Below are 10,021 nucleotides of genomic sequence, written 5' to 3'. Positions count from 1 at the left end.
TCCAAATACAGATTAAGAAGTTACTCTTTTTACAGACAGCATGTAGAATAGGAGGGTAAAGATGCATTGACTTGATGTTTGAATGTGGTTTATAATGCGTTTGCAATTGGTAGCCTTGTTGGCAACGAGGTTTCTCCCAGGCAACCACAGCCTCTAGTTCATTTGCCCCAAACAGTTTAGTTAGAGAAAAACAACATCAAAGTAATTATCTGTGACTGATGCATCCGAATGTGAATTTGCATATCATACTCCTTCTAAAAGGACTTGCAAGTGGCTGTTTCTATAAGCAATGAGGACCCAGATATTCTAACTCAGGGCATCACTGATATCTGAGAGCTGCAACTAATTTGCGTACTGTTAAATCATGAGATATTTTGTAACCCCATAAAATTTACCTAGCATGTCCAGGTATTCTCTGTTCATAACCACAATGGCTTTGTTATGGACTCTCAGAAAACAGCTAAGGAAATGTAGGATACTCTGCATTGCTTCTCTTAGTGAATTGCTTTCTTATCAGCTGAAACTGTGTTCTGGCACCACTGCCCTTTATGGATCAGAAATAGTGTGGATTATTGTATTGGCTTTGGCTGGGATAATTTTCTTCATAGTAGCTAGTATGGGGCTATGTTTTGGGTTTGTATTGAAAACAAACACAACCAAAAGTGTTGATAATACAGGGATGTTTTCGTTACTGCTGAGCAGTGCTTACACAGAGTCAAGGCCTTTTCTATCTCTCACCCCACCCCACCAGCGAGTAGGCTGAGGGTGCACAAGAAGTTGGGAGGGGACATGGCTGGGACAGCTGACCCCAACTGACCAAAGGGATATTCCATACCATATGGCATCATGCTCAATGTATAAAGCTAGAGGAAGAAGAGGGAGAGGGGGGGGACATTTGGAGTTACAGCATTTTGTCTTCCGAAGTAACCGTTACACGTGATGGAGCCCTGCTTTCCTGGAGATGGCTGAACACCTGCCTGCCCATGGGAAGGAGTGAAGGAATTCCTTGTTTTGCTTTGCTTGTGTGTGCGGCTTTTTCTTTCCCTATGAAACTGTCTTTATCTCAGCCCACGAGTTTTCTCTTTAACTGTTCCGATTCTCTCCCCCATCCTGCTGCAGGGGGAGCGAGCCAGCAGCTGTGTGGTGCTTAGTTGCTGGCCAGGGTTAAACCATGACAATTATGCAGGTAGCTATATTGTGCAGGTCTTTTGGGGGATCCTGAGTGGAAATAAGTGCTATTACATTAACTTTTGCTGGCAATGACTAGGGGAGTTATGATGACATTCAGAGCCTGACAGCACACAAGCCGTGCTGCAGCTTTTGGGAGCAAGATCTGCTTAGACTTCCAGCAAATCCCACTGCACTTAATGTAGACACCTGAAAACAGAATCCAAACTTCTCAGGTGTAACCTAGCAGTCTGGTAAGCATAGATCACAGTGACCTTTTTTTACATTTTTAACATATAAGAGGATGTGTTTAAAGACAGAAACAGTTTTTATGCTTAGAAAAAATTTAAAGATTAAGACCAGGTCATATAGAAAAAGTCATGGGCCTCCTGTAAATTCTCAAATATTTCTTTTACAAACAGGACAAATAAGGGAGATATTAAAATACCACATCATATGTTATTCTGGTAGGTCTAGCAATTACACAGTCTTTAACAGTCACTCACGTATGGCACTGGGATGGCAATAAAGCTGTTTCCTGTTATGCACCACATAAAGAAAAACAAGCAAGAAATGATATTGCATTTTTGAACACTGGAAATAGATTCCTTTTATTTAGAAAAAAAAAACCTCCAGGGTTTTTTTTATTTAGAAAAAATAAATATTTAATTTTTTATTTAGGAAAAAAAAACCTCCAGGACTCCAAATGTTTGGCTAGTTATTCAGATCAAAGGTTTATTAAATAAATCATGTTGAATAAGAAGCTTAAAACTAAACCATACATCCTCACAAAGAATGCCTCAGAGAGGATGTCATTTCACAGCAGTCCAGAAACACCCTTACATTACTAAATAGTCTACTAAGGTGAGAATCGAGTGATCACCTGGAATCAGTAGGGTTGCTGTTGCCTCATGAAACTTATCTCCTTTCTGGCTCATTTTCTGCTTTTTATATAGCCTACTCCTAAAATGGTCAAAGACACCTTCAAGGACTTAGCAATAGAATGATAGTCGTTTGTAAAAAGTGTCTTTCAGAGGGGTTGTCTATTGCCTCAAAGGTTGAGGAGGTTTTATTATTAGTCAATAGCTCTTTTCAGTAGGTTTATTGAATATCCAGGTAGACTCAGGATGATTTGACAATATTTGAAATCAGGTAATTTGAATTTGAATCTGAATATAGCTTCGCAGCAAATGTCACAATTTGTAAAAATGTTGTCATATTACATATGTGTCTTTCTGACATTTTTATTCACAAGAATACAAAGCTCTGTAAACTTCTTTAGTTTGCTGAAGTGCAAACTGTATGGAAATTTACAGAGAACAATGAAAATTGGAACAACTGGAGCTTCATGTCAGTTTTAGCAATCAGTTGTCATTAAAAATAAATGTTGGCTCCTGCCAAACATAGGATAGATCTCTCTACTTGCACAACTTTTTCTTGCATATATTCTTCCTTATTTTATGAAAGAATGGTACCACGGGGATTCAACAAAATGTTTCTTTGTGTGACAGAAGAGTTGTTTGTCTGTTCCTAGTTAGTAATATGAAGAATTTGCTTCTACTCGCTATTACAGTCTGAATTTCTGGTGTGGTTATGGAACAGACTGAACTACAGCTATGAAGGAAACCATCATTTGTCATATGGGTAAAAGCTGCAGCTCAGTAATGAAGTTGCGAAAAAAAGGGAAAAGTAGAAGTACATTTCTGCAAGTAGAGTTCAACCTCTACTAGCTGTGAAAGCAGCAATAATAATTTATTTATATATACTTTGAAAGAACGGTTCTTTTTCCTAGTGTTCAGCAAATACTCTTCCCAATGTTCAACAAAGCAGAGAGAGGAAGAAACACAGGTAGAAACGGCGAGCTAGAAGTGATAGTACTGAGGAAATATAAAGTTTTATAGACTACAATAATAAAAATAAAAGGCAACAACTACTTTCCTAATATTATTTTCCCAAATGACACAGGAAAAATACGGGATTTTGAGCAATGGGGTAGTGGCTTATTGGGTCACAAGGCTAGATTGTTGCAAGGCAGCTCAGAAGTAAACACACACACAAAGAATATCTAAGGAGTCTTGATATGAAGTGAATGTAGAATACTAAGTAGATTTGGACAAAATCTACTTACATATAAGAAGCACTAATCCATGATAAGTTTTCTATCCTAATTTTTATTAAATAGGGGACAGTACATGAAAACACTTAAATATTATGGTTTGATCTGATCCAAGAGAAATGTCAGAACAAGTTACAGAAAAGTATTTTTATATCTAAAGTTTTTACATTTCTTATCTTGTAACTAAAGGTTTATTGTGCTTTGGATCCTGCACACATTATTTAGGGCAGTTTTAGACATTATTTAGGGCAGACATTATTTAGGGCAGTTTCCCTCGGTACCGGGGAAGCTGATGGAGCAGATCATCTTGAGTGCCATCACACGGCATGTAGAGGATAACCAAGGGATCAAGCCCAGCCAGCATGGGTTCAGGAAAGGCAGGTCCTGCTTGACCAACCTGATCTCCTTCTACGACCAGGTGACCCGCCTAGTGGATGAGGGAAAGGCTGTGGATGTTGTCTATCTAGACTTCAGTAAAGCCTTTGACACCATTTCCCACAGCATTCTCCTGGAGAAACTGGCTGCTCATGGCTTGGACGGGTGTACTCTTTGCTGGGTAAAGAACTGGCTGGATGGCCGGGCCCAAAGAGTGATGGTGAATGGAGTTTACTCCAGTTGGTGGCTGGTCACAAGCGGTGTCCCCCAGGGCTCTGTGCTGGGGCCAGTTCTGTTTAATATCTTTATCAATGATCTGGATGAAGGGATCGAGTGCACCCTCGGTAAGTTTGCAGATTACACCAACTTGTGCGGGAGTGTTGATCTGCTTGAGGGTAGGAAGGCTCTACAGAGGGACCTGGGCAGGCTGGATCCATGTGCCGAGGTCAATTGTATGAGGTTTAGCAAGGCCAAGTGCAAGGTCCTGCACTTGGGCCACAGCAACCCCATGCAACGCTACAGGCTTGGGGAAGAGTGGCTGGAAAGCTGCCCAGCAGAAAAGGACCTGGGGGTGTTGGTTGACAGCCGCCTGAATATGAGCCAGCAGTGTGCCCAGGTGGCCAAGAAAGCCAATGGCATCCTGGCTTGTATCAAAAATAGTGTGGCCAGCAGGACTAGGGAAGTGATCGTCCCCCTGTGCTCAGCACTGGTGAGGCCACACCTCAAATACTGTGTTCAGTTCTGGGCCCCTCACTCCAAGAGAGACATTGAGGTGCTGGAGCATGTCCAGAGAAGGGCAATGAAGCTGGTGAAGGGTCTAGAGCACAAGTCTTGTGAGGAGCAGCTGAGGGAACTGGGGTTGTTTGGCCTGGAGAAAAGGAGGCTGAGGGGAGACATTGTTGCTCTCTACAACTACCTGACAGGAGGTTGTAGGGAGGTGGGGGTTGGTCTGTTCTTCCAGGTAACAAGTGACAGGACGAGAGGAAATGGCCTCAATTTGTGCCAGAGGAGGTTTAGACTGGATATTAGGAAATTTTACTTCACTGAAAGGGTTATCAAGCATTGGAACAGGCTGCCCAGGGAAGTGGTTGAGTCGCCATCCCTGGAAGTATTTAAAAGACGTTTGTATGAGGTGCTTAGGGACATGGTGTAGTGGTGGTCTTGGTAGTGTTAGGTTTATGGTTGGACTTGATGATCTTAAAGGTCTTTTCCAACCTATACGATTCTGTGATTCTGTGATCCTGTTTTGCTAAAAGTCCTTTAATACCAGCACGAATCTATTTAACTGTAAAACAGTTCCAGAGAACATGCATTTTATGAAGACAGTAATACATACCATAAATACATATATACATAAGTACATACATGCCAAAGAAGTTTAATGTTGTTATAAAATATTTCTTGACTGTTAATTTTATGATTTTGTAAGGTTTATGGTAATGCTGCTCTACCAGGACCCTCTTGTGTACAAAGAGACTTAGAAACTTACCATCTTTATGTCAGAGTAAATATTTGGTGGTGAATGAATAGATTGGCTATATTAATTTCATAATGGGTACCAGTAACAGTGGCAGACAAAGTTTAGTATTTTCATAGCACAGCACTGAAGATTATTCTGAAGTACATAGAAACTAATTTCTTCCTCATTTTCAAAACTTGAGCTGATTCATAAACTACAGAGTATAAGAAAAAAGCAAAGCAAGTGAAGAGGATAAATAAACAGAACACAATGATGTGCAGTAAGAATGCTATGGGGCTGCTATACAGCTGGGTTTCAAGTGGAAGTAGATTTCTGATTGAGAAAAAACAAAAATACCCCAAACCGCATCCTAAAGAGAGTACTGTGATAGAGGGATTGGAGTCTCTTAGTAACATACACTATATAGGTAGGAGAAATAAGCAATGTTATGATTTACAGGTAATGCTATGCTGCTTCTGCAGGCTAAGATAGAAATTAGATCCATGAGCACCTATAGGCAAGAAAACACATAAAAGTAAATCATTTTAGTCGGAGGCTGTTGAACCACTATAATAAAAGCTTAAAAAACAGCAGCTATGGATAACAAGAGGAGGAAGGGGAATAAATCATATGACATGTTATAAAAATGCAATTCTGTCTGCGATTAGGGATTATACTGATGTTACTATCTCAATTAAAAAAAAATACATTCTTAGCTGGAAAAGCTACACTAGTACAATAGTTAGTACCTTTCCAGGAACAGGCAGCTCCTCTTTTTATTTTGCTTTTTAAATGTTTTTTTCTTAGTACCTTAGCTGAATGTACTACTAATGATAGAATCTACTTGGGTTTATTCCAGTGCCCATTATATATATTATAAATTCTTTATTTTATTTTATTGCATTTAATTAAGCTTGGTTTATAGAAAAGGTAGATGTTCTCATTAATATTTTCATATAGGTTCTCCCAAAATATAATAACATTTCCTCAAATTCTTCAAATACCCAGGGTAGGAAGCTTCTGAAGTCCATTCATGATCCAGTCTCTAGAGAAGAGTACAGAGGTATCCTTTCCCATTATAGTGCATTAAAAATTTAGAGATTAGATAAGACTGAAAAACTTGTCTTTGTCATTGGGCTGAAGGTAACGGAGCAGGGAGTAGGAAGGAAGAAAAGCAATACCATTGCACTAAGAGAGAATGAAAGGTGAAGGATGCGAAACAGTAGACTGAAAAGACATTTATTCTAATCGTAACATGGCTTTTAATAATACAAGCTATCTAATGCTGCTCTGCACTGCTAAACTCAGCACCTTGTTAGTACTGATGGTACTGTTAACATATAAACAGGAGATTCCTAGCAGGACAGTCTCTTTAAGCAATCTTAATCTCTCATGTAGTGGGATAGGAGTTTATATTGTGACAGGGCGACTGGGGACTTAGTTTGATTTGACTTCCCAAATATGTTGATATGCTTTCTCATAACCAAAAACTAAAGTGAAGGTGCAGCAGATGGCATTTAAACTAATATTAGTTGGTACTTGCTAGAAATATTTATGCTTTGTTATTGAAAACTAAAGTCCCGACTCAACTTCTGTAATTTAACAGCATTCTCCTCTGGAAATTGCCCGACACATGGCATTTTCCAGAGGCAAAGTATTCTTTAGAATTACTGTTATCTACCTCAGGAACAGAAGTCATCAGTGACAGAGATGAGTCAGTACTTAAGGCAGTGACTGAGCTGGTATCAGCAACTGGGAATTTGCCACAATACTCCCTGTTTCACTGTTACTTTATGTTAACAGAGGATGCCCAGAACTTTGCCCCAACACATAACTGCAGTTCCTGCAAGGAGATTCAGGGCATCGTCATACCTGGGAGTGAGCCATCCTAGCCCTCCCAGTAAGCTAACTAAACATTAAGAAACAAACTGTTGGATTTTAACTATTTCATGTTCCTGAATAAGAACTGGGAACTTATCTTGCAAGAGAGACAAAACCAGAAATACTTTATCATATTTTTAATGCTTGCCTACTGTTTCTTTTTTCTGTTAACTTTTCTCTAATGTTCAAGATGAGAAACTTACTTAATGTAAACTCATTAGGTTTAAATGCTAAGCCAAAAGTCCACAGAAATGCATTTGCAATTAAAATGTAATTTGCAGCAAAGCGAGCACTCTCACTTTAAACAGTAGTGGTTATTTATATGAAGCACCTAATCAGAAATTTTAAAAATGACATTGCATTACTTAGTTTATTAACACCTCATACCTATTGTGAACATGAAGCACTTGTGATAACTACTCCAAATGAGATTCATGGACTCAGAATTGTTTGCTAAGGGATAGGATCGAACATTTCAATTGATAAAGGAAATCACAGGCAGCTTGAGAATGAAAAGAGGAAAAAGTAACTGACTATCTTTGTAGTTCATAACAGCTCTCAAGACAAGATTAAGGATTTACAAGCTAAATGTTGGCTAACTATGCTTGTTCAGTAGGAAAACAGCAAACACCGAATTAAAATTTGCAACAGGACCTCAAACCCTGCATTAGGCTGGTGTGGCTGCTAGCAACTTTTTTTGCCATTGTTAGGTACTAGATACAGATATAGGAAATGCTCTGCCAGGAGGTAGGAGAGACAGCCAGCCTAAACTGCTGCCAGTGATCATGCTTTTTTTTTTTTTTTTTTCCTTCTTTCCTTTCTACCACTTCTACTATTCTTTTTCTCTGTCCTCATACTTGAAGCTCTGAGAACTGATTTGGAATTTGACCTGTGATTAGGGATAGGGAAAGAGTTGCTCTTTTCTGTGTCCAGGCAGCCTGTATTATAGCTAGCTGTCAATCTCTCAGTTGGAGGACCATATCCACATTTGGCTACTGTCCATCAGGGAAGACACAGAGCAAGTGCAGAGATCTAGAAGAGATCTTAGACCTCAAGAAAACCAAAAACTAAAAACCTCACCCCTACAGTTGGAACTGACTAAATGAAAGAGTAGGGAATTTTTTCAACCTAAAGATTAAGATGACAAATTCTCCAAAGTCACAAGGAGTTATGAGCTTAAATTATGCAAATGGAGTTTCAGATTTGATGAGAGAAATTTTTTTAAAGACCAAAAAAATGAAGCATAGAAATGCAGTGTCTTTGGATTCTCCATCACTGCCAATCTTTAAGAGCAAATTAGATAAAAATTTATTGGAAGTATGTAGCTAGACATAGCTAAGCCTGCTTTGGGGCAGGAGGATAGACTATATAACTTAAAGGAATCCCTTCTTCCCTTATTTTTTTTGCTATGTTATGACTCTTATGTTGATTTTGTTGTCATTGTTCTGGTCAGCCCAAATGAGGGAAAAGACATTGGGGCATTTTCCTACTTTGCTGTGCTTTATTCTTCATCAAAACAATGAAATGCTTTCTCTGTGTCTTAAAGGAGGCATGTTTCTAATAAACTTTAACAGAGATTTGGTGTCTGTCAGCAGAAGTAATCTAATATCAAAGGATAACTTTACAGAAGGAGTTATGAAAATATGGATTTGTCCAAACACATAGACAAAGTTTTCAAATGCATGCCGCTGAACAGGTTATATATTGTATGAAGATGTAGATGGTTTGAAAGGAGACCATTAGTATTCCCAAAGAACCTCTTTCTCCCAAATGGAGAGTGATATTTATGAGGCAATGGGAGTAAAGATGCTTAGGCTTTCTTCCTGATATGTCTGTTTGCCAGTAAGTGAATTTTAGTGTGAACATAACTGCTCTGAAGTTGGCAGCTACATCTCTCTATCCATGTACTGTATCAGCTATGGTCATCTTGGCGCTATGTGGGAAGATACATGAGTGGGCTAGCAAAAAGCTATCTTTTATGATAATGAAGTGTAACAGCTTGGGAAAATGCCTTTCTGTGGAGTTGTCTGGACTGAAAACAAGCCAGGCACACCAAAGGAACTAAATCCCTGACAAGGGGTTTGAAAAATAGGTCTGGGCACACGGGAACAAGAACCTGGCAAACATGGAAGGGAATGAAAGTCTAATGGATAATCTCCAAAAAAAAAAAGTTTGAAAATGCTTTCTAGAATTCAGTTACTGCATAACTGAATGCTTTCTCTTACAGGGGTTTCAGAATTGATATTTTCTGTCAACCATTCCTCCTACACAGCTGCCACTTTCTCTCTATTTATTTCTGGTTTTAATGAATCTGTTTGAAAATACCTTTTGAGAATTAGACTGGCTTGTATAGTTTGTCATCTTCAAGAGAATAAAATCTTTTCAAGTGTCAGGAAAAGTAATAAAGGATGAAGGCTTGGAGTTGGGAAGCTGGTATATTTTTCTTATTTGTTGTTTTCTTAGGAGACTTCAAAAACAGAGCAGACATGAGTGGGCAAGGAAACTGGTAGGAAGAGGTCCAGGAGCAGCAAACTACACTTTTTGAGAAGGTAGCTCCAGCAAAATCATCAGAGTTTTGGTCAAGAAGTTGAATTTAGTATCATTTGGGGGTCATTTCATAGTCTGTGAAAGTAGAAGTGATGCTTGAATTGAAAATACTCAAATGGTAGCAGTGCAATGAGGGAGAATTCTAAATATGCCTCCCTCCTCAAAATTAAACATTAAAATATATATACTCCACAGGACTTGGTTTTAAATCTCTGTTTCATCTGCTTGTGCTAGTTCTGGGAAAATGGATAAAAAGAGAACTTGAAAAACAAGTTAGAAAACTTACTTGGTATGTTATTTGCAGTAGTTCTGACTGTGGAGAAGCAAACAGGATAACTGTGTCTTTATTAATCCAGTATATTTTGCTGAGCTTCCATTTAGATATACTAGCCCTTCTCTTGTCAGCAATGTATAATCTTTAGTGTATTTGTGCGTATGAGTAAGGACATTGTACTTAACCAGTTAAAGCAACATGA

Source organism: Ciconia boyciana, chromosome 9, assembly GCF_034638445.1.
Source record: "Ciconia boyciana chromosome 9, ASM3463844v1, whole genome shotgun sequence".
Classification (NCBI taxonomy): Eukaryota; Metazoa; Chordata; class Aves; order Ciconiiformes; family Ciconiidae; genus Ciconia; species Ciconia boyciana.
The sequence above is the reverse complement of the archived record's forward strand: the minus strand, read 5'-3'. Positions refer to the sequence as shown.